Source organism: Rutidosis leptorrhynchoides, chromosome 4 (assembly GCF_046630445.1).
Source record: "Rutidosis leptorrhynchoides isolate AG116_Rl617_1_P2 chromosome 4, CSIRO_AGI_Rlap_v1, whole genome shotgun sequence".
Classification (NCBI taxonomy): Eukaryota; Viridiplantae; Streptophyta; class Magnoliopsida; order Asterales; family Asteraceae; genus Rutidosis; species Rutidosis leptorrhynchoides.
The window spans coordinates 406919489-406946758 of NC_092336.1; positions in this window are offsets into that span (position 1 = coordinate 406919489).

A 27270-nucleotide genomic window follows, 5' to 3' on the forward strand; every position below is an offset into this window, starting at 1 on the left:
GTATGTGTTTCGGAGTTTTCGGGGTTTCCCACTTTTCAACAGTTTCTATCTTTGCCGGATCCACCTTAATACCTTCTTTGTTCACTATGTGACCGAGGAATTGAACTTCTTCCAACCAAAATGCACACTTTGAAAACTTAGCGTACAATTCTTCCTTCCTCAATACTTCTAACACCTTTCTCAAATGTTCACCGTGTTCTTGGTCATTCTTTGAGTAAATAAGTATGTCATCAATGAAAACAATGACAAACTTGTCAAGGTATGGTCCACACACTCGGTTCATAAGGTCCATGAACACAGCTGGTGCATTAGTTAAACCAAACGGCATGACCATAAACTCGTAATGACCGTAACGTGTTCTGAAAGCAGTCTTTGGAATATCATCTTCTTTCACCCGCATTTGATGATACCCGGAACGTAAGTCAATCTTTGAATAAACAGACGAGCCTTGTAGTTGATCAAATAAGTCATCGATTCTCGGTAGTGGGTAGCGGTTCTTGATGGTAAGTTTGTTCAACTCTCGGTAGTCGATACACAACCTGAATGTACCATCTTTCTTCTTGACAAACAAAACAGGAGCTCCCCATGGTGATGTGCTTGGTCGAATGAAACCACGCTCTAAAAGTTCTTGTAATTGGCTTTGTAGTTCTTTCATCTCGCTGGGTGCGAGTCTGTAAGGAGCACGAGCTATTGGTGCAGCTCCTGGTACAAGATCTATTTGAAATTCAACGGATCGATGTGGGGGTAATCCCGGTAATTCTTTCGGAAATACATCGGGAAATTCTTTTGCAATGGGAAGATCATTGATGCTCTTTTCTTCAGTTTGTACTTTCTCGACGTGTGCTAGAACAGCATAGCAACCTTTTCTTATTAGTTTTTGTGCCTTCAAATTACTAATAAGATGTAGCTTCGTGTTGCCCTTTTCTCCATACACCATTAAGGGTTTTCCTTTTTCTCGTATAATGCGAATTGCATTTTTGTAACAAACGATCTCTGCTTTCACTTCTTTCAACCAGTCCATACCGATTATCACATCAAAACTCCCTAACTCTACTGGTATCAAATCAATCTTAAATGTTTCGCTAACCAGTTTAATTTCTCGATTCCGACATATATTATCTGCTGAAATTAATTTACCATTTGCTAATTCGAGTAAAAATTTACTATCCAAAGGCGTCAATGGATAACTTAATTTAGCCCAAAAATCTCTACTCATATAGCTTCTATCCGCACCCGAATCAAATAAAACGTAAGCAGATTTATTGTCAATAAGAAACGTACCCGTAACAAGCTCCGGGTCTTCCTGTGCCTCTGCCGCATTAATATTGAAAACTCTTCCACGGCCTTGTCCATTCGTGTTCTCTTGGTTCGGGCAATTTCTAATAATGTGGCCCGGTTTTCCACATTTATAACAAACTACATTGGCATAACTTGCTCCGACACTACTTGCTCCGCCATTACTCGTTCCGACACCATTTGTTCCTTTCGTTCTATTAACCCCTGGTCCGTAGACCTCACACTTCGCCGCGCTATGACCATTTCTTTTACACTTGTTGCAAAATTTGGTGCAGAACCCCGAGTGATTCTTTTCACACCTTTGGCATAGCTGCTTCTGATTGTTGTTGTTGTTGTTGCGGTTATTATTGTTGTTGGGATGATTGTTGTAGTTGCTGTTGTTGTTGTTGTTGTTGTTGTTGTTGTTGTTGTTGGGCCGCTTGTTGTAGTTGCAATTGATGTTACGATTGTTGGGATAATTGTTGCGATTATTGTTGTAATTGCTGTTGTTGTTGTATTGGTGATTCTTATCACCGTTTTCCTCCCACTTTCTTTTGACTTGCTTCACATTGGCCTCTTCAGCAGTCTGTTCTTTAATTCTTTCTTCAATTTGGTTCACGAGTTTGTGAGCCATTCTACATGCCTGTTGTATGGAGGCGGGCTCGTGTGAACTTATATCTTCTTGGATTCTTTCCGGTAATCCTTTCACAAATGCGTCGATCTTCTCTTCCTCATCTTCGAATGCTCCCGGACACAATAGGCACAATTCTGTGAATCGTCTTTCGTACTTGGTAATATCAAATACTTGGGTTCGTAACCCTCTAAGTTCTGTCTTGAGCTTATTGACCTCGGTTCTGGGACGGTACTTCTCGTTCATCAAGTGCTTGAATGCTGACCACGGTAGTACGTACGCATCGTCTTGTCCCACTTGCTCTAGATAGGTATTCCACCATGTTAACGCAGAACCTGTGAAGGTATGCGTAGCGTACTTTACTTTGTCCTCTTCAGTACACTTACTTATGGCAAACACAGATTCGACCTTCTCGGTCCACCGTTTCAATCCGATCGGTCCTTCGGTTCCATCAAATTCCAAAGGTTTGCAGGCAGTGAATTCTTTGTAGGTGCATCCTACACGATTTCCTGTACTGCTAGATCCAAGGTTATTGTTGGTATGTAGTGTAGCCTGTACTGCGGCTATGTTTGAAGCTAGAAAAGTACGGAATTCCTCTTCATTCATATTCACGGTGTGTCGAGTAGTCGGTGCCATTTCCTTCAAAATAGTTAAATGGAACAAGTTAATCATACAGAATATTAAGGGTAGTTAATAGTATTTCGTAGCATAATATGAACTCATTTATAAAAGCTTTTTCTTCATATTAGCGTTTTATAAGTTTAAATTCGGGTAGTACCTACCCATTAAGTTCATACTTAGTAGCTAATATACAATTCAACTACTACAATTCTATATGAAAAACTGATTGTAATAATATTTCGCGTTCAAACTTTTATACAATATTTTACAAACTTACAATACCGCTTATTTTACATAAAGCATGAAATATAGCACACAATAACTTTGATACAAGATAGTTGTGAAGATAATTCTAGCTAGTACACAAGTCGTTCAGCAAAGGCAATAAAGACACGTAATTCATACGTCCAGAAACAAGTCATGCATTCTGGTTTTACTAGGACTACTTCCCATCCTTGGTCTTGTGGAACATAACCGTTATGGCCATTGATAAGACAGCGTGTTGTAACGTCGTCAAAGGGACGAGGGTTACGTAATGTCCAACAGTCCCGTAATAATCTAAAAACCTCATTTCTTACCCCAATTACCGACTCCGTCACTTGTGGAAACGTTTTGTTTAATAGTTGTAGCCCGATGTTCTTGTTCTCACTTTGGTGAGAAGCGAACATTACTAATCCGTAAGCATAACATGCTTCTTTATGTTGCATGTTAGCCGCTTTTTCTAAATCACGAAGTCCAATATTCGGATATATTGAGTCAAAATAATTTCTTAACCCGTTGCGTAAAATAGCATTTGGATTCCCCGCAATATATGCGTCAAAGTAAACACATCGTAACTTATGGGTTTCCCAATGTGATATCCCCCATCTTTCAAACGAAAGTCTCTTATAAACCAAGACATTCTTGGAACGTTCTTCGAATGTCTTACAAACTGATCTCGCCTTAAATAGTTGTGCCGAGGAATTCTGGCCGACTCTAGACAAGATTTCATCAATCATGTCTCCGGGTAGGTCTCTTAAAATATTGGGTTATCTATCCATTTTGTGTTTTTAAACTGTAAAATAGACAAGAGTTAGATTCATAAAAAAATACTTATTAATACAAGCAATTTTTACATATATCATAAAGCATACGAACACTATATTACATATATTACACCACACGAATACAACTATCTTATTCCGACTCGCTCGTTTCTTCTTCTTCGGTTTTGGTTCGTTTTGCCAAGTTTCTAGGGATATATGATGTTCCCCTAATACGAGCCGTTGTTGTCCACATTGGTTTAGAAAAACCTGGTGGTTTAGAGGTTCCCGGGTCATTGTTACAACTTAAGGACTTCGGGCGTTGACGATACATATAAAGTTCATCGGGGTTGGAATTAGATTTCTCTATTTTTATGCCTTTTCCCTTATTATTTTCTTTTTCCTTTTTAAATTCAGTTGGGGTAATTTCTATAACATCATCGGAATTCTCGTCGGAATCCGATTCATCGGAGAATTGGTAATCCTCCCAATATTTTGCTTCCTTGGCGGAAACACCATTGACCATAATTAACCTTGGTCGGTTGGTTGAGGATTTTATTTTACTTAACCGTTTTATTATTTCCCCCACCGGTTCTATTTCTTCATCCGGTTCCGATTCTTCTTCCGGTTCCGATTCTTCTTCCGGTTCCGACTCTTCTTCCGGTTCCTCTTCAGGAACTTGTGAATCAGTCCACGAATCATTCCAATTTACATTTGACTCTTCATTATTATTAGGTGAGTCAATGGGACTTGTTCTAGAGGTAGACATCTATCACATAATATCAAACGCGTTAAGAGATTAATATATCACATAATATTCACATGTTAAAAATATATAGTTTCCAACAAAATTTGTTAAGCAATCATTTTTCAAGTAAACACGGTCGAAGTCCAGACTCACTAATGCATCCTAACAAACTCGATAAGACACACTAATGAAAAATTCTGGTTCTCTAAGACCAACGCTCGGATACCAACTGAAATGTCCCGTTCTTATTGATTAAAAACATTCCATATTAATTGATTTCGTTGCGAGGTTTTGACCTCTATATGAGACGTTTTTCAAAGACTGCATTCATTTTAAAACAAACCATAACCTTTATTTCATCAATAAAGGTTTAAAAAGCTTTACGTAGATTATCAAATAATGATAATCTAAAATATCCTGTTTACACACGACCATTACATTATGGTTTACAATACAAATATGTTATAACAAAAAGTTTCTTGAATGCAATTTTTACACAATATCATACAAGCATGGACTCCAAATCTCGTCCTTATTTAAGTATGCGACAGCGGAAGCTCTTAATAATCACCTGAGAATAAACAAGCTTAAAACGTCAACAAAAATGTTGGTGAGTTATAGGTTTAACCTATATATATCAAATCATAATAATAGACCACAAGATTTCATATTTCAATACACATCCCATACATAGAGATAAAAATCATTCATATGGTGAACACCTGGTAACCGACATTAACAAGATGCATATATAAGAATATCCCCATCATTCCGGGACACCCTTCGGATATGATATAAATTTCGAAGTACTAAAGCATCCGGTACTTTGGATGGGGCTTGTTGGGCCCGATAGATCTATCTTTAGGATTCGCGTCAATTAGGGTGTCTGTTCCCTAATTCTTAGATTACCAGACTTAATAAAAAGGGGCATATTCGATTTCGATAATTCAACCATAGAATGTAGTTTCACGTACTTGTGTCTATTTTGTAAATCATTTATAAAACCTGCATGTATTCTCATCCCAAAAATATTAGATTTTAAAAGTGGGACTATAACTCACTTTCACAGATTTTTACTTCGTCGAGAAGTAAGACTTGGCCACTGGTTGATTCACGAACCTATAACAATATATACATATATATCAAAGTATGTTCAAAATATATTTACAACACTTTTAATATATTTTGATGTTTTAAGTTTATTAAGTCAGCTGTCCTCGTTAGTAACCTACAACTAGTTGTCCACAGTTAGATGTACAGAAATAAATCGATAAATATTATCTTGAATCAATCCACGACCCAGTGTATATGTATCTCAGTATTGATCACAACTCAAACTATATATATTTTGGAATCAACCTCAACCCTGTATAGCTAACTCCAACATTCACATATAGAGTGTCTATGGTTGTTCCGAAACATATATAGATGTGTCGACATGATAGATCGAAACATTGTATACGTGTCTATGGTATCTCAAGATTACATAATATACAATACAAGTTGATTAAGTTATGGTTGGAATAGATTTGTTACCAATTTTCACGTAGCTAAAATGAGAAAAATTATCCAATCTTGTTTTACCCATAACTTCTTCATTTTAAATCCGTTTTGAGTGAATCAAATTGCTATGGTTTCATATTGAACTCTATTTTATGAATATAAACAGAAAAAGTATAGGTTTATAGTCGGAAAAATAAGTTACAAGTCTTTTTTGTAAAGGTAGTCATTTCAGTCGAAAGAATGACGTCTAGATGACCATTTTAGAAAACATACTTCCACTTTGAGTTTAACCATAATTTTTGGATATAGTGTCATATTCATAATAACAATCATTTTCTCAGAATAACAACTTTTAAATCAAATTTTATCATAGTTTTTAATTAACTAACCCAAAACAGCCCGCGGTGTTACTACGACGGCGTAAATCCGGTTTTACGGTGTTTTTCGTGTTTCCAGGTTTTAAATCATTAAGTTAGCATATCATATAGATATAGAACATGTGTTTAGTTTATTTTAAAAGTCAAGTTAGAAGGATTAACTTTTGTTTGCGAACAAGTTTAGAATTAACTAAACTATGTTCTAGTGATTACAAGTTTAAACCTTCGAATAAGATAGCTTTATATGTATGAATCGAATGATGTTATGAACATCATTACTACCTTAATTTCCTTGGATAAACCTACTGGAAAAGAGAAAAATGGATCTAGCTTCAATGGATCCTTGGATGGCTCGAAGTTCTTGAAGCAGAATCATGACACAAAAACAAGTTCAAGTAAGATCATCACTTGAAATAAGATTGTTATAGTTATAGAAATTGAACCAAAGTTTGAATATGATTATTACCTTGTATTAGAATGATAACCTACTGTAAGAAACAAAGATTTCTTGAGGTTGGATGATCACCTTACAAGATTGGAAGTGAGCTAGCAAACTTGAAAGTATTCTTGATTTTATGAAACTAGAACTTTTGGAATTTATGAAGAACACTTAGAACTTGAAGATAGAACTTGAGAGAGATCAATTAGATGAAGAAAATTGAAGAATGAAAGTGTTTGTAGGTGTTTTTGGTCGTTGGTGTATGGATTAGATATAAAGGATATGTAATTTTGTTTTCATGTAAATAAGTCATGAATGATTACTCATATTTTTGTAATTTTATGAGATATTTCATGCTAGTTGCCAAATGATGGTTCCCACATGTGTTAGGTGACTCACATGGGCTGCTAAGAGCTGATCATTGGAGTGTATATACTAATAGTACATACATCTAAAAGCTGTGTATTGTACGAGTACGAATACGGGTGCATACGAGTAGAATTGTTGATGAAACTGAACGAGGATGTAATTGTAAGCATTTTTGTTAAGTAGAAGTATTTTGATAAGTGTATTGAAGTCTTTCAAAAGTGTATAAATACATATTAAAACACTACATGTATATACATTAAATGTCTTTACAACGATAATCGTTACATATATGTCTCGTTTAAAAATCATTAAGTTAGTAGTCTTGTTTTTACATATGTAGTTCATTGTTAATATACTTAATGATATGTTTACTTATCATAGTATCATGTTAACTATATATATATATCCATATATATGTCATCATATAGTTTTTACAAGTTTTAACGTTCGTGAATCACCGGTCAACTTGGGTGGTCAATTGTCTATATGAAACATATTTCAATTAATCAAGTCTTAACAAGTTTGATTGCTTAACATGTTGGAAACATTTAATCATGTAAATATCAATCTCAATTAATATATATAAACATGGAAAAGTTCGGATCACTACAGCTCAGGCCTTACGTATATATATGCCTGAGGAGTTAGCATCTGCCGATTGTCGAGGGTTGATATTGAACGGTAGGAAAATTGATGAAAATTTTGATACGCATGGTGTATGGAGTCAAATGACTAGCCATCACCGATTTAAAGGGGAAATTACTCTTATTTGGATATAGATAGAGCTGAATTAAGAGTAATCCATAGGTTTTTAGCCAACTCGATTACACAACGAGGTAAGAATAAGAAAAAGGTAAATGAACAGGATTTGTTTTACCACATGTGTATTCGAGACCCACAAAGCGCTGTAAGTATACCTTATTGTGTGGGTTATTATTTATCAGCTATGGTTAGAGGGATGAGACCGCACAGTATAATAGGAGGTGGTATATTTATTACTTTGATTGCTGAATATCTCAATGTGGATATAAGTCGGGGGGGATTATTAATAGAAGAACCAGAACCCCACGATACAATTGGTTTAAATGTATACCATGGTGCTAAAGTTTTGAAGAGGCGAAATAACGCCGCAGTACGATATAATGGTAGACATCCACAGGTTGAGAGAAACCAACAGCCAGGTAATGTGAGAGGGGGAAATGAAATGACAGAAATGCAAAGGTTTATAGCTTCACAAGAGTATGAAAATGCTAGACATAGAGCATTTGAAGATTGGCAAGTTCATCAAAACCAAATCATAGCTCATTGCCAACATATAGGTAGAAACTATATTCCTACTCCAATGCCCGTATTCCCTCCCTGGTCTATAGAGATGCAACCACCGTATCCTATGTATAACCCAGCCGAAGCATTCTATAACACATACGGTTATGCATGGAACCCCTACTGGTATCAGTATCATCCCTAGTCTACTTAGTTTTATTTATTTTATTATTTGTAATGTTGATACATTTAATACTTATGTTAATATTGTAATAGTTTTTATAATTTTCTAACTTTTATTATTAGATTTTAATATTTTTTGAATGTGGGGTAATATACCAAACTTCAAAAATATGTATATATGTTTGCAGTTTATCTTATGTACACAACAGGGTAAAACAACGCATTTTCAAAGACTGACATTAAGTTCAGCAAAAGCAACTAATTTTGACGACAAGATGCAAAATATATGTGAAATAACAACAAGACGGAATGAACAAATGATGTGCACCATTTATCATTCAACACAAACAACAATATGTTTGGAAACTTTGGTAAAATTTAATCATTTTTCTACGCTAATCACCCTCAATAATTTAAATTGTTACTGATTTCTTGCAAATGAGGGCATTGCAAGATCTTAAGTGTGGGAAGGGGTTAAATTCTTTCGTAATTTTAAAAATTTTTACTTTATACACTTGGTTAACATTAGAAATACTAGTAAAGCAGTAGTTGTATTAGAATCTAGTGCTCTCTGATAATAAAGAACAGCCCTAGTCTTATATACTGACTACCCAATTCTAGTAAAATTTTTCAAAATTTTCAATTAAATGAACTCAAAATCATGTTTATACATATTTATGAACGATAAAACTAGGTGTTAACACCGAAATTATTGTTACCTCGGAAAGGACATAAATTGAGAAACAAACCAAAATGTTAGAATTCATTTAAGAATGGAATAGAGGAAAATAAAAAGGCAAAGAAAAGAAAATAAAGGCCAAGTGTGGGAAATTTTTACCAAGTTATTCAAAATATATATCACATATTTCTGTAACAAATAATTAAAAATACTTTTGTTTTGAACGATAATTAACTATTTTACCCGATTTACTGTAAGAAAGATGGATCTACACGATGAATCAATTCCATCATTAAAAGGAAGTAAAGTCTTCCGAAAAAGAAACGCGCTTCCTGATTTAGGTCATGAAGTTGTCGTCCAGACCAGCTGTAGGTTGACGAAAAACCTAGAAAAGTCATCACTAAAATCAGCAGGAAATCCACGGACCTCAGCATCAAACAGGGTCACCAAGTGGTCAGACTTATCCTAACCATGAGAGGATCTGTCTTGTAAAATGGGGAGGGCGTCGTGCAAATTAGCTGGATAAGACTAATGAATCAGATCCCCAGAAAGGATAATCTCCTTAAAGATTAAAAATCAGCTTTTAAGCCTGATATTACTCAATCCTTGAGATTGACCTTAAATATTGAGAATTACAAACTCATGGAATTCAATGATATCTAAACTCGAGCTTGAACGAGAAAATATTTTGATCAAAATTAAAACCGATTTGTTTTCTGAAAATCCATTTTCAATGCGTTCATTACCATTGAACGTAAAATCCTAGGAATTCACCTGGAATTCATTAGGTCACCTGAACCAAATCGGGTGTCAACCGTAAGAACGGTGGTTGCATAGCATGGTCAAAGACAGGACCTTGTGCCAGACCGAAAAATTATAAGGGTGAGCTTTACTATTGCTCCTACAAAGGATAGTAATTGCGTCCGACACGTTATAGACCATAATTAAAAGCATGTCAGGGGACATTGCCTTAACAGTTGCTTGTTCAACGCTTTCCTTTACAACCGGACGGTAGTTTACCGAAAGGTAATATACGGAGCAAGTATAATGGACGTGTTGCTTTCCTAATACAAGGTCAGCAAGTGGGTGACACAAAACCATAAGTTTTGAGCCAAAATTTTCAAATCTAAAACCCACCAAACCCACAAAAAAAGAATTTGCAAACACCGGTGAAGGGTTATTCCGGAAAACTTATCTAGGGTAAAAGCTAGATTTAATTTTCAAAAGATCAAATGTTTTCATAAAGATCCAATTTCTTAATGGATCTAAATTTTTATAGTCATGTGAGACTGTTAACCACATCGTTACTACCATTGTTTATACCGCCGTAAAGAAATCACTGATGTACAAAGTGTGAAGAATAAAGAAGTGATTCTAGTATTTCAAGACTATATTGCTTGAGGACAAGCAACGCTCAAGTGTGGGAATATTTGATAATGCTAAAAACGAACATATATTTCATAGCATTATCCCTCAAGAAAGACAAGATTTTAGTTGCAATTGTTCTATTTACAAGTGATATTCGTTTAAATAATAAAAGGTGAAGACAAAAGACAGATTCGACGAATTGAAGACGTAAACGACCAAAAAGCTCAAAAGTACAAAATGCAATCAAAGAGGTTCCAATTATTGATAAGAAACGTCTCAAAATTACAAGAGTACAAGATTCAAAACGCAAAGTACAAGATATTAAATTGTACGCAAGGACGTTCGAAAATCCGGAACCGAGACCAGAGTCAACTCTCAACGCTCGACGCAATGGACTAAAAATTACAAGTTAACTATGTATATAAATATAATATAATATATAATTAATTATATAAATTATATATATATTATATTTATATAAAAATCCGTCGGCAAGAAAGGAGCCAAAATGGAGTGAGCTGTAAATTCAAACTCCGCGACTCGCGGAGTTTGAAGAGGAAAAGTGCCGCGAGTCGCGGAGATTCCCTGGACTCAAATCCCTATAAAAGGCAATGCAGTTTGATCATTTTTAATATGATATAATCCATCCTCTCTATATCTATACGTAATATTTATATTTATAATTTATATTTTAATTTTAATTTTAATTTTAATTTTAATTTTAATTCTAATAATAAGGGTATGTTAGCAAATGTTGTAAGGGTGTAAGTCGAAATTCTGTCCGTGTAACGCTACGCTATTTTTAATCATTGTAAGTTATGTTCAACCTTTTTAATTTAATGTCTCGTAGCTAAGTTATTATTATGCTTATTTAAAACGAAGTAATCATGATGTTGGACTAATTACTAAAATTGGGTAATTGGGCTTTGTACCATAATTGAGGTTTGGACAAAAGAACGACACTTGTGGAAATTAGACTATGGGCTATTAATGGGCTTTATATTTATTTAACTAAATGATAGTTTGTGTTGTAATTTATTAGTTTATTACTACCTTTTGTCTAAGTTTATACAATACTTATATATTGAAGAGTAGTAATGGAGAGAGGAATATATATATTTTATATGTGTAAGAATGGTACAATCAGTGATTACATTCGATTACATATTTATACAACAATAATTCACTGTGCAGTTAGGTGAAATAGTAATATCCGTGAATGTGAATTTGATCCACCAAATTTTACTTTAATAAAGTGTCGGCCACCATATGACTTATAACACTCCCCCTTGGACGACAATTTTGTTTCATTAAAAATCAACTACATGTTACTGCCTCGTTAAAAACCTTGCTAAAGAAAAACCCAGTGGGATAAAAACTTTAGCCAAGGGAAAAAGAGTGCAGCATAGAGTTAACTCCCCCTCAAGTGGACATCATTGAGCTGTTACATCTTTTGAATATGCCTCATGCCAATATTGTGAACGTGTGTTCTAAAAACAGCAGTTGGAAGTGCTTTGGTTAAAAGATCGGCAGAGTTTTGCTGGATTGAACATATCTCATTTCAATCTGGTTGTCCTTGATGAGATCTTGAGTGTATGAGAAAAATCTAGGAGGTATGTGTTTTGTTCGGTCACTTTTGATATACCCTTCTTTCATTTGTGTTATGCAAGCTGCATTATCTTCATAGATAGTTGTTGGACTTTTATCGCGTTCTAGTCCATAAGAATCAGTAATGAGTTGTGTCATTGATCTCAACCAAAAACATTCCCGAGTGGCTTCATGTAATGCAATCACTTTGGCATGATTTGATGATGTTGCAACCAGTGTTTGTTTTTGAGAACGTCATGATATTGCGGTGCCTCCATTTAGGAATACATATCCAATTTGAGATTTAGCTTTATGTAGATCAGATAAATAATCTGCATCTGTATAACCAAACAAATCTTGTTTCGAGTTGTTAGAATAAAATAATTATAAATCAGTAGTTCCCCGAAGGTATCAAACTATTTGTTTGATCCCATTCCAATGTCTTTTGGTAGGGGCTGAGCTGAACCTTGTCAACAAATTAACTGCAAAAGAAATGTCAGATCTTGTATAATTTGTAAGATACATAAGAGCCTCAATTGCACTAAAATATGGAACTTCTAAACCAAGAAGATCTTCATGATCTTCTAGAGGATGAAATGGATTAGTATCAATATTAAGATCTAACAACCATAGGAGTACTTAATGGTTTTTGTCTTGTCCATATTAAAATGTTTTAAAATCTTTTCGGTATAAGTTGTTTGATGTATAAGTAAGTCATTAGTTATATGCTCAATATGTAAATCAACGTAATACTTGATTTTTTTTATTTTAAAATCTTTCTTTAGAAGTTGAATGGCTTCATAGATTTCTTTATTCAAGATAATTGATATAAACAGCTATGATCACATATCCGAACATTGTTTTTATAAAACACACGTGCAAATAAGTTTATATGTATACCCTTTTCTTATCAAGTAGTAATTTAATCGATTATACCACATACGTCCCGATTGTATAAACCCATTTAGAAATCTTTGTGATTTAATGGAATATATTCCCTTGGGTTTTGCATTTGATGCTTATGATACCTTAACCCTTCAGGTATATTCATATATATATCACTATTAAGTGATCCATACAGATAAGTAGTAACAACATCAATGAGATGCATTTAAATAACTACCAGGTTGATTAAGTATCTAATAAGTAATTATATTCATTACAGGAGGATAAGTTTTTCTCCTAATTCATTTCTGGTCTTTGTGGGAAATCTTGAGTTACAAGTCTAGTTTTGCCTTGTAACTTCATTTGCACATTTCTTTTCGGATAAAAATTCATTTGTATCCCATATGTTTTACATCTTTAAAAGTGATAACGATTAATCCGAAGACTTTTCTTTTATCGAGCGATTCTAATTCAGCTCGTATTGCTCCTTTCCATTGAGCTCAATCATGTCCATTTTGATATTCAATGACAGATTTTAGTTCCAGATCATCATCTTTATTCATGATGTCATTGTAACATTATATGAAAATATCTCATCAAGATTTTTCATTTCATTTCGGTTCCATAATATTGCATAATTTATCGCAATTTATGTATTTACATTTATCAATATCCTCTGCAGAAGGAATATTGATTTGTGGTTATTCTTGAACACTTTCTTTTACCTCATTATCAGTTGATTTTCCTTTTCGAGGATTTTTATCTTTGGAACCAATTGGTCTTCCACGTTTCTGGCGTGACAAAGACTCATGAGTGACATTATTGGCAGCTTTTAGAATTTCAATTCTAGCTGAAGCATTTACTGCTAGTATATATGATTTAGTCATTCTTTTTGCATTTGTAAATGCATTGGGCAATTTATTCGCAAGTTCTTGCATATGCATTATTTTTGAATTTTTGTTTCGCATTCTTTTGTGCGAGTATCAAGATACCTTAATTTATGTTCACATCATGAAACATCATTTTATTTATTTTTCATTTCTCCCCCTAATCTAGGGAATAATTTTTCATTAAAATGACAATCAGCAAAAAGTGCTGTAAAAACATCACCCGTCATGGGTTCAATATATCTTATGATTGAAGATGTCCAACATTTATTTCCATCCTTCTTTGAGGAACCATATTAGTGCGTTGTGGTGGTGCAATCGGAAAATATATTGCACAACTAAATGTTCTAAGGTGGAAAATATTTGGCTCTCGACCAAAATTAAGTTGGTAGGGGAGAATATTTATGACTTGTACTTGGTTTAATGCGAATTAATGTCGCATTATGTAAATTTATATGTCCCCATATAAATATTGATAGTTTTGTACTCATTACCAATTGTCTAGTTATTAGCTGCAAGCGTTAATCTATTGATTCAGCTAAACCAATTTTTGAATGCACATAAGCAACTGGATGTTCAACAACAATCCTTATAGATATATAATAATCATTAAATGCTTGAGATGTTAACTCACCACCATTATCAGGTCTCACCCTTTTAATGGTGTAATCGAAAAATGAGTTCTTTATTTAATAATTCGTGCAAGAAACTTTGCAAATGCCATATTACGGCTTGATACCACACAAACATGAGACCATCCGCTAGATGCGTCTATTAGAACATGAAATGTCTAAATGGTCCACATGGTGGATGAATTTATTCACATATCTCACCTTGAATTCTTTCAAGAAACATTTGTGATTCCTTTTCACAATGTACTTTTCATTAATCACCATATATATTTTTCATTAATCACCATATGTACTTTTTCATTAATTACCATATGTGCTTTTTCATTAATATATCCTTTTTACCATATGCACTTTTAATCATATGCGCCGCGCATTTTATCATATGTGTTTTTCATCATATGCGCTTTTTATCATATGCGCTTTTAATCATATGCGATTTTCATCATATGCGCTTTTAATCGTATGCACTTTTAATCGTATGCGCTTTTCATCGTATGCGCTGCGCTTTTCATCATATGCGCCTTTTATCATATGCGCTTTTAATCGTATGCGCTTTTCATCGTATGCGCTGTGCTTTTCATCATATGCGCTTTTTATCATATGCGCTTTTAATCGTAATCACAATCATTATCCTATCTCGCCATTGGTATAGAACAAGATGAGGTCAAACCCAAAATAGTAAGTAGTCCAATTACATTAATAGCCTAATTTATTCACAAGCTCATTTATGTAAAATTCTAGTTTGTATGTCTCACGATTATAAATAAGAATGAGTGGGTATTCCTTTGTCCCACCATGAAAATGAGATGACCAATAGCAAAAACTACATATATATATATATATATATATATATATATATATATATATATATATATATATATATATATATATATATATATATATATATATATATATATATATATAGGCTATGATGTTGAACTGTGTCCCACCTCCAACATTTTATCCCGGATTCTTTTACTATGCACTATATAATCTTAAATCGCCAATCAAACCATATACTTCTTCAAGTGAGTCAACATGCTTTATAAAAAAAAATTCAATCGATGGTTTACAGCATGCAGTGAATTTAATCTTCACTAGGATATTTCTATTGTTAACTCAAGTGGGAAACAAAAGTGGGGTTAGTGTGTAGAAAGGTGTTGGCCATCAAGAAGGAGATATATTTAATTGAACATATACCATGTCCAAACCGAAAAAATATATATATATATATATATATATTCTGTAATCTGTATATTTCATTGAGAGTTGGGTTATTGTTTGAAAACAGGAAAAAAAAAATTTGAATGGTGGTTGTGGTGATAGTTTGTGATGATTGTTGATGATGATTTGGTTCTTTGTGGACGAAACAGAAACAAAATACAGCAGAAATTAATCGAGTCAAACAACATGGTTTAAATCGATTGTTAGGTGGTTTTAGTGGGTGTGATTTGCTGTTGGAACTCGAAAGAAAAAAAAAAAATATTTCAATCGTGGCCAACTTTATTCTTTCATGGGATAAAATTTAAGTGGGCCATAAGAAAACAAATTTTGTTGGCTTTGGATTCCAAATCACGTACGTGGCTAATATTTTATGATATGTTCCAAGGAAGTTGTTTCTCAGCCGGTCCCTCCACCTTCTTTATATTCGAGTATTCTAGTCTTCATTCAATCAATCTAATTTACTTTCATGATTTCTTATAATATGCATCACTCATCTCTTTTCATCCTCATCATGTTCACTCATCTTCACCCTCGTTATTTATTATTTCGAAACAGAAAGAAACGCAACAAAAGTGGTTGTTGCATCGGTGGTTTGATTAAAATCATAGAAAAAGAAAATTAAACTGTGAAAGTGAAGGGTGGATAGTGGTGTAGAAAGATGGTGATCAAACAAAGAGATGAAGTGGTGGTTGTTTTAAGTGTCATGGTGGTGAGGGTTTCAAAATCGTCAACAACAACCAAAGGTGGTTTTATATTGCAACTTAAAGCAACATTTATGGTGATGGCTTATTGGACGGGTAAGTAATATACGTATGTGTCTTAATTTTTCTCCTTGTCACACGATAGAAAAAGAGAGAAATTCAGTAGTCAACATCTAATACTCCTCGATTTGCACTCACCAACTCCCCAATAATTACCATGGAGAATTATATTCTCTAAACACATAGTACGTTCGAACACCCAACAATATTTTACTATCATATTCACATATTCACTTGTAATTTAATTTCTAAGTTTTAAGTTCTAAGTAAGTTTGTTCTACTACTATAATATTCTACGGGTATTTTTAATTCAAGTTTCAACCGTGTGAAGATATACAAGTGAAGAAGTAAAAATATAAGACTTTTAAAGCTACAAAGAAGACCCAGCGAGAGGTACAAGCAACAGAGCATGGGGTACAAGTCTATAAGGCATAAGAAAATTGTCGGTAGAAAACAACACCGGGACATACTCATTCAAACACCACTTATAGTTCACATTTAAAGTTTTTCTCGGTTTCGTTTCAAGCAAGCAGATAGATATCAATTAATATTGATAAAGAAAACAAGAGGATAGTTTTGAGGTACGAATTCCTTGTTAATTAATTAAGTCCAAAGTAATGTAAATTAAATATCGTCAACAACCTTTTGGAATACCTGATGAGTATAACTCAGTGGTGGAAGAATTCAAGCTGATAAATTTTTTATCAGAAGACACATCGGAGGTTTCTAGATCTTCCGGTGGTTTTAGCGGCGGAGGACGGTGGCCGGCGGGAGCTCTTCGTGCTGATAACGTGTTGTAATTTATTAGTTTATTACTACCTTTTGTCTAAGTTTATACAATACTTATATATTGAAGAGTAGTAATGGAGAGAGGAATATATATATTTTATCTGTGTAAGAATGGTACAATCAGTGATTACATTCGATTACATATTTATACAACAATAATTCACTGTGCAGTTAGGTGAAATAGTAATATCCGTGAATGTGAATTTGATCCACCAAATTTTACTTTAATAAAGTGTCGGCCACCATATGACTTATAACAGTTTGTTAATTTTAATATAAAGATTTACAATTGAACGTCCCTATAAATAACCATATACACTCAATCGGACACGACGGGCGGGATATTTATATGTACGAATAATCGTTCATTTAACCGGACACGGGATTGGATTAATAGCCACTAGAATTATTAAAACAGGGGTGAAATTATGTACAAGGACACTTGGCATAATTGTTAACAAAGTATTAAAACCTTGGGTTACACGCAGTCGATAACCTGGTGTAATTATTAAACAAAGTATTAAAATCTTGTTACAGTTTAAGTCCCCAATTAGTTGGAATATTTAACTTCTGGTATAAGGATAATTTGACGAGGACACTCGCACTTTATATTTATGACTGATGGACTGTTATGGACAAAAACCAGACGGACATATTAAATAATCCAGGACAAAGGACAATTAACCCATGGGCATAAAACTAAAATCAACACGTCAAACATCATGATTACGGAAGTTTAAATAAGCATAATTCTTTTATTTCATATTTAATTTCCTTTATTTTATATTTAATTGCACTTCTAATTATCGCACTTTTATTTATTGTTATTGTATTTAATTGCACTTTTAATTATCGCAATTTTATTTTATCGCACTTTTATTTATCGCAATTTCATTATCATTATTTATTTTACGCTTTAAATTAAGTTGTATTTATTTTTACATTAGGTTTTAACTGCAACTAAAGTTTTAAAATCGACAAACCGGTCATTAAACGGTAAAAACCCCCCTTTATAATAATAATATTACTTATATATATATTTGTATTTTTATAAAATAAAACTAATATAGCGTTAAGCTTTGTCTAAAAGATTCCCTGTGGAACGAACCGGACTTACTAAAAACTACACTACTGTACGATTAGGTACACTGCCTATAAGTGTTGTAGCAAGGTTTAAGTATATCCATTCTATAAATAAATAAATATCTTGTGTAAAATTGTATCATATTTAATAGTATTTCGTTGTAAAATTTAATAGTATTTTATACCCCTTAGCTTTACCATCAGTATCCAAATTTATCACACTTCCAACCAGTCAACTTTGACTTTTCATATTAGCCTTATTGTAACCTTGACATATACTTTCTTGTTACCGGGGAACCTTTTATGTTCCACCACATTAACAGTAAATTTACCAACAACTTCATTGATCCTTGACCTTCTAAAAAATCATTATACTCATTGAAACCCTATCATGTACTCATCCACATCTTGTAACAATAATTGCTATACCAACTATCGAGAATTAACAATTAGTATTTTGAATCTCGCAGCGTTTCTACATCGACGGTTATATGCATACATACAACATTTATCTTTTAGAATTATGATCTTCCATTCTGAAATTCTGAAAAGCACCCAGTCTACGAATCAATACTCTGAATGTTGAAAAAGCTGAATGAAGCAGCAAAAACTGTAAACGACCTTGACAGTAAAAGTTGGCAAAGCTCAGAAAAATTGGAACTGGAAAACGGATTGAGCAAACCATGAAGGAGGCTGTGGACAAATCACAAAGACTAAACCTACCTTCAAAGAATCCAAATGATACAGTACCTGCTGAAGTCATTAACGAATACCTTGCTCCTGACTCTAAACCTTTACGAACAAATCTTCTTCATCATCCTTCGATATTAGAAATTCTAAGATATCATCATATCTTTCATTATAAATATCTTCGATATTTCTGAAGATATCTTCATAACTATTATTATCCGAAATTATTTATCTCTTCGCGCTATATGTGTTACATCATAAAAGAAACTATGTTAGTTTCTAAATTCTGAATTATTTCGAAAAATGGATGTTTTTGAAGTAGTGTTGGGAACTGAAGCATGAGTGAGTATAATATAATGACACTTGATCAACGTGATTATATTACAGTAAGTCATGCTGAGTTTTTAATAAAACATGATGATTTACAGACTATAACGTCATCATGTGCTATGATACACGACTCTTACATTCTATCTAATCTATAAACATATCAAGAACATATTTTCTTGATAATCGTATCTTTCCCTTGAATTCTGGTAATTTGACAAGTCAGATTGTGCTATTACCATTTCTTTCATAGAACATTAGTCATGTTCATCCGAAACTTCATACCTACGAATTCTGGACCATTGTTTGCTTTACACGAAGGTTGAAAAGAGACGATAAAAGCATGAAGCTTCGAAGTAGAAATGGGGGTATAAATCACAGCAAATTGAAGAGAGTATTAACTGTGGATGTCAATGATTATAGAAAGACAGAAGCAGAGACATCAAAATATAAGGGAAGATATAAAACCCAACAACAACTCAGAAATTACAAACCGTATATATCGATGCATATAGCAATATAAAGACACGGGAGAACTAAAAACACTATAAAACCAAGAGTATAATAGAAGTAAATAGATTCTTCCGGCGGCAGATGAAAAAGAAGGATGACAGATATGAAAGTTAGAAGTATATCAAGAACCAGAACTGGATGGAGCATATTGACGAATGCTTTAAAGTATGAGTTGAGGGAGAAAGAATAGAAGACAAAGGGAGTGAATTTATAATGAAATATCCGACAGAGCAATCAAAACAGATTATCGCATTTAACCAAAGAGGATTCTAATTTCCTTAATTACCGAAGAATCAAATCTTATTAAGAAGATTTTCTCTAAATCCCTTGAATTCCGAAAATCAACTGTGACTACGTCACCGGTTAAGACAAACCTTCATTTACTCATTTCACTCTTTTGGGATAACTTCACTCGTACACTTCGCATAAAAAATTTGTTTTATCCATATTACTCAATGATGATAAAACTCTAATTTTCAACTCGTATGAGTCATGAAAACATACTTATTGTCATCCATGACCATCCCAACTAAATTTCGGGACGAAATTTCTTTAACGGGTAGGTACTGTGACAACCCGGAAATTTTTGAACAAATTTAAACTTTATCTTTAAATAATTTAATGTTTCCGACACGATAAGCAAAGCCTGTAATGTTGAAATCTCAAAACTTTTGAACTATGTTCATGTATTCATTTACCCTTTGACTGTTCTCGACAATTCACGAACATCTATTATATATATATATATATATATATATATATATATATATATATATATATATATATATATATATATATATATATATATATATATATATATATATATATATATAATCAGTTGGAATATTAATTATTAAAATTAATTATAAATAACTTGCAATGTGTATTTAAAGACTTATTTATGTATATTAAATAAAGATATATACATATATATAATTTCAAGTTATTAGGTAAACGATAGTAACATTCGTTTATTGATTCGATTGATATTTAGATAAGTTAACTAAAACGTTTAAGATGAACAAGTAAAACACTAATTTGCTACAGTATTTTCGAGTTGCTACAGTACCCGAAAAGCTACAGTGTTTTCGAAAACCACTATTTGCTACAGTGAAAATCATTTTGCTACAGTAAAACACTATTTCAAAATAAAAATGTATGTATATTTTACAAATGATAAAATATAATATTAACCTTGAGATAAAACGTTCTGATTTAAAATAATGTATATATGTATATGTATATACTACGAGACGATGATTTATAGAAGCAAATAACCAAAATACTTAATTGATTAAAGCTACACTTTGAGTGACATAGGTTGTCAATGATTAAGTTTAATTTTTGATAAAGGTACACGTCGCGTAACGAAAAGTACTAGTTTTCTAAGCGTACGAAAATGCATTCGAGATACCGGAACTAAGACATTAGTCGAGCGTAAACGTACGAGTCATCGGACCAAAAATTACAAGTCAACTATGCATGTGAATATAATATAATATATAATTAATTAATATAAATTAAATATATTATATATATTATATAATAATATGTCGACAAGCTAAATAACAAACGATCATGAGCTGGAACTAGGGGCCATGCGATCGCATGGTTTCCCCTCACATTTCCCATGCGATCGCATGGTAATGGCTGGCCAAAATTTTGTATAAAGCTCGATCGATTCTGCTTCTGATTCAATCACTCACACACACATATTCATACTCCCTCTGTAACATTATATTTATTATTTATATTATTATTATTATTATTAATATTAAGATTAATATTATTAGTAATAATATTATTATTAGAAGTATTAGTATTTGTTGGTCCCTTAATAACGACATGAGTATTGTAGAGGGGGGGTGAATACAATTACTTTTCAATTAACTAAACAGTTAAACTCGATTATGTATTCAAGCATGCAAATTAGATAGAGTCACAAGTAATTTTCAACGGTTATTCTTTATTGATTGAATCACAAAGAATTACAACTATCCTTGGCGGAATGATAGTTGGTTGATACATATTACCTAGATTATAGCTAAGAGGTAAACTAAAAGCTATTACACGTTTAGGACTCTAAATAATGAAACCCACACCAATAGTTGATACAACAGTGAATACAGCAATATATAGTAGTCCTATTGTCTGTGTAATTAATCTATTGTCCACTAGTACATTGGATGCCTTGTACTTGTGGGGACAATTGTGTCAGAAGGCGTGCTCTCCTTCTTTCCTCTTAGGTAGCTATTTGCAGGAACACACCAATTCGGTTTGGCCCTACCATTTGATTTAAACAAATGGAATGTTGTGTTCCCTAGGTATGAATAAAGTATAACACATGTCTGCACATGCGTTCCACTTCTGCATTCCCACGTGGTCTTGTAAGGTCACTTGTCAGCCGCCGACTCCTGTCCTTTTCTGTTCAACTTTGTCTTCGACTTCTGTTGAATAGTGCGTTGATGTAGACCACTCTGGGAAACTACCATGCTTGTAATGGAGCATGGCTGTCTTGTGTTGTATGCTGCTATCCAGATCTACTGGTTCTTCATATGCTGAGTCACTTGATATTCTTAATTAACTGAGTACTCATCCTGTGCTGATTCGAAGAATACATTCTACCTTGTGCTGGTAGATCAGCCAGCATACTACACACTCGATACAGCTATATTAGCTGACTGTACATAAACAACATAAACAAACTTGTGCTGGCTGCACATAACATTTTAGTGTAAATAAATTACAGTTTTGTCATAATTAAATCCTTAATTATTTTGGGGACTCAACAATCTCCCCCTATTTGATGATGACAAAACCTATGACATATAGAGAAAACACTAAAACCAGCAACAAGGGAACAAATAAGAATATGCAGTGAGATTGTTCCTTTTTAAGTTTATTTTGGGATCTTTTGCTGAGTTATCTATATCTTATAATTCGATATGATTTTGAAGATAAACTCATTTCACTTTCATTACAACGGGATATATACATTAAATACAGTGATAATAGAATGAAAAGTGAGTTAGACAAAAGATTCAATTTAAGCATATAGGAGACTATCTATCTTTATCTTTGTCCCGTTCTTCTTCAGATAGCTCCTCTTGTTTGATTCTCCAGGATTCATAGAACAGAATAGGTATCTCAGCAGGGTCAAAAACAGGGATAGAAGGAGGTAGAATGATGGGGCCTCTTCCGGTTGGTCCTTCACCAGTAGATTGATGTCTTTTAAATTTTTGAGAAAGAACCTATTCTACATCTACTGCTGGTGCATTCCCAAACTTCGTGGCTTTGTTGAAGAGCTGTTGGAGTTCAGATTTAATTGTCTTTTTGATGGTACTATCACCTTTGCCAATAAAATACTCCAGTATCTCCATCCATTCACCAAATCTAAGGGATCTTAACTCATCATAGTTAATCCTTTCTTGAACATTATTCTCCCTCATAACGTTGAAGGCTCTTTTTGACCCTCTGTTCACTTTGATGATCCTGCTGGGATTTGATCTTCTATTCATTACATCACCATATCTGCTCCTGTAATAATGATCAGGAACTTCAATAGTACTGACAGGTTTTATAGGAGCAGTAGCATGTGCTTTCTCAGCAGCTTCCTTCTCATCAAGTGCCTTATCCTGTTCTTTGACAATGGCTTGAATTAGTTTGAGGGACTCAGCCTCTTCCTTTTCATCGGCAGCCAACTTGTCTTCTATTTCCTGAAGCCTTAATCTCTCAGTAAGTTCAGCATTAGCAGCCTCTCTTCTTTGCTGTTCTGCCACTAAGCCTAGCAGATAATCAGTGTGGCTAATTTTTAGAGATCTAACTGCTTCAATCATTTTTCTTCCATCTTCGATTCTTAGAGCAACCTGATACTCTTTCAGATCCATACCCAGCTGATGAGCTTCATGAAATTGAGCTTTCTCCTTATCAATGGAGAGCCTTCGACCACTGTTATTCAAATATACACCAATATCAACGCCAAAGGTCAAGGCAGCGATGTAGAGTAGGTGATCAAGAGGATGATGCAGCAATCTGACTTGGCGTATTCTTTCATTAAGCTCTGCTTGTCTTTGATCAAGCAATTCTGGAACAGTGATCTCCAGCCTGTAACCTTCTCTTTCATCTGGATTCATTCTGAAAAGATTCGGCGCACTATGGTCAACTGAATCATCTTCCCAGGTTCTGTGTTTACCATGACGTTTAGGGGAAGATGGAGGATACATGTTTGATTCATCTATGCCAGATGAACTTACTGAGAATTGATTGACACGGTTATCCTTTGTTCTATTAAAATAAGTGAGAGTCCGAGGAGAGATAGGAGATTGAAAAAATAAGTGATCTTCTCTACCCCAGACAGTAAAGTCAGCAGGATCAACCGTATCATCATCTGGTTTTGCACCCAGCTCAACCACCTTGGCTGGGTCTTCAACGCTTGTGTCACCCAGCAGCACACTTCCGGCTGGGTCTTCTTTCTCAGCACTCCTTGCTGAGTCTTCAGTACCAGCTGATTGATTAGTATCAACTGGCACAACTATCACAGTATCTGCATCAACTGCCTCAAATAGGGGTCCTTTCCTGAGGGGCTGGTTATCCCTTGGAGTAGATTTCACCCTTTGTTTGTCAATAGGCTTGGGTTCAGCTGATGGTTCTTGTGTTGATACTGGTTCATGTGGAGACAGATAGGGAACAATAGCAAGATGCTCCCCCTGAGTATCATCAACGTCAAGATTGATTGTTTCTGCTGGTTGTTGCTGTGTAGCTGGCTGAGCAGTGGATGTTGGTCGAGGAGATGAGCTGGTTTCTAACACAGTATCTAACCATTTCATAAAAATATCAGCTCTAACTCCTCCCCCTGATCCATTAGATGCAAGATAATCTTTCATTTCTTCTGGAGTCATTCGTTTAATTCTGTCTGCACGCTCAGCATACAACTTTGCCCTCTTTTTGTCGTATTTGATCATGAACTTGGCATTTCTTTTTCGTGCTTCCTTTTTGTAGAGATCAATGCCAGTCAGGTCATCATCAATGTCCTTCTTTTGTTGGGTCAGCCATCTCCTATGATCAATTCTGTGGCGTTTAAGAGCAACATAGGCATCCCATTTGACATTGAAGGCATCATTTAAGTCTTGCTGTCTCTTCTGATATCTCTCAAGTTTTCTTTTCATTTTCCTTTCAATAGACTGAGAGACAAGAAGAGCTTTAGCAACAGCCATATCAGAAACATCACTGGGCTTACTGCCAGAACCAATATCATCCACTGATGTGACAGACTCACTGGGTTGAGATCCACCAGCTGCCTGTACACCAGTTTCAGTATGAGCGTTGCTGGGCTTAGTGGCAGAGTCTTGACCATCACCATCACCATCACCATCCCTCCTTAGTTGTTTAGGAGCCTTCTCATGCTCATGCTCCCCCTCTGATTGTTTTCTCTTTTTAGATTTACTTTTAGATTTCTTCTTCTCCCCCTTTTTGTCATCAGCAGGGGCAGGAGAAAGAACAGGGGAGACTTGTGCATCAAGGTCACTATCTGAGTTGGGAACAGAGAAAGCAAAATTGTTCCAATCAGCAACTTCAGGAGTGAGATGGGCACCAGGATCCACACCAAATTGTCTAAGGAGAAGGTTGGAGGATCTAACTTCATTCCTTGCAACACCCATGGCCATCTGTTCAGCCATAGCCCTAACATCACCCTGTAGGGCAGCCAGGCATTGCATATTCTCCACCATTTGAACATAGGCAGAGACGGGAATCATGTTAGCCATTTGTTGTTCCTGCGATTCCAATCTCTCATGCAGAACAGCATTTTCTTCATTAAGAAACAGGAATCTGCGATTGGCAGCCTCCAAATTAGCTTTAAGGCTAGCAATGTCCTCCATGTACTCATTGTGAGAAAGGATTCGCTTTTGTAATTCCTCCTCCCCTTCCATTTGCTTGACAATGGCTGATACTGCCAGATCAGCAAAAGCACATATTTATCCTAGCTGGGCCTCAATATTCGAAGAGGTGACTTGCCCAACGTTCCTGATGGCTTAAGTTACACTATCATCAATAGCAGTGCGAATGGTGTTTTGAAGATCTGGTGTAACTTCACTGAGTGTCCTAAGCACGGCGAAGGTGGAAATATCAGCTACCTCATCAGCATTAAATTTAAGATAGCTGGTTGAGGGCTGGTCAGAAGCAGCTGACACAGGAGTACGTCCACGGGGTGTGGAGGTGGAAGGTCAGGATCTGACTCGTCACCATGATCACCATCATTTTTACCTTCACCCGAAGGTTTAGAACCACTAGTATCCTTGTCAGCATGAAGATCAGTATCATCTGTGAGATCCACTGGTTTTTCTTTGGAACCAGTCACATTATCATGAATGACTGGTTCATCCTTACCAGTACCTTTATCAGCATCACCATCAGAAGAAGAAGATGATGAGGAAGAAGCTGATGAATCAGAAGGTACTGGCGAATCAGGAATATTCTGTATAACATATTTACCAGTAGAGGGATCCCTGATGAACTTGAGAGGCCTCCATGTACCAGGCCATGGAGAAGCAGCTGGAGCCATGCCAAAATAGTGATAAAATGGCTGCTTGTTTATCTGTTCTAAAGTAGCCAGCCTCTCATAAACTTCTTCTCTAGCTGGTCGATCAAGTTGAGACAATAGTTCAGTCAGCCCTTTGCGAGGCAATTTGCTGGCTGATACTATGGCAGTTTGAGGATCAAAAGTTAGCTGATCCACCAGCAGAGCAACTCTGGGAGTGATAGATGCTCCCCGATAGATGAAGTTATGGACAACTTCATCAGGATCTGGCACCTGGCACACATAGGGTTTCTTCTCAGCAGAAACAGTAGCCTGAGAAGAGTCAGTGGTGGCAATAGCAGAGGTACCAGCATCCATAACGGGTTCCGTAGAACCAGTAGCAGCAGTAAGTAACTGAGCAGCATCTCCAGTAGTAGCATCAGTATCCACCGTTGGCTCTGTGGGAACATAGCCAACATAGCCAACATAGCCAGCATTAACAAAATCAAGACCCTCCAGAACAGTATCATCCTGTGAACCAGAATCTGATGGAAAAGTAGCACTTTTACAAGCATCCAGGATAACATCAGATGGAAAAGTAGCACTTGTACCAGCTTCCATGATAACATCTGATGCATCAGTAGCAGCAGCAGACGTAATGTCACCCTTTGGTTCAGTGACAGGTTCATCAAGTAGAACATCCTTGACAATATTGTCAATTACCTTTTTAAGAACAGGAGGATCCACTATGATTTCATCTTCCACTTCAGGTGTAGTGGTGGAAGCAACAATACTGGGAGCAGTATTACCAGCAGCTGTAGAAGCAACGGTACTAGCATCCACCAGTAGGAGAAACAGTAGCACCAATACCAGTAGCAGAGGCAGTAATCTGCTCAGTAG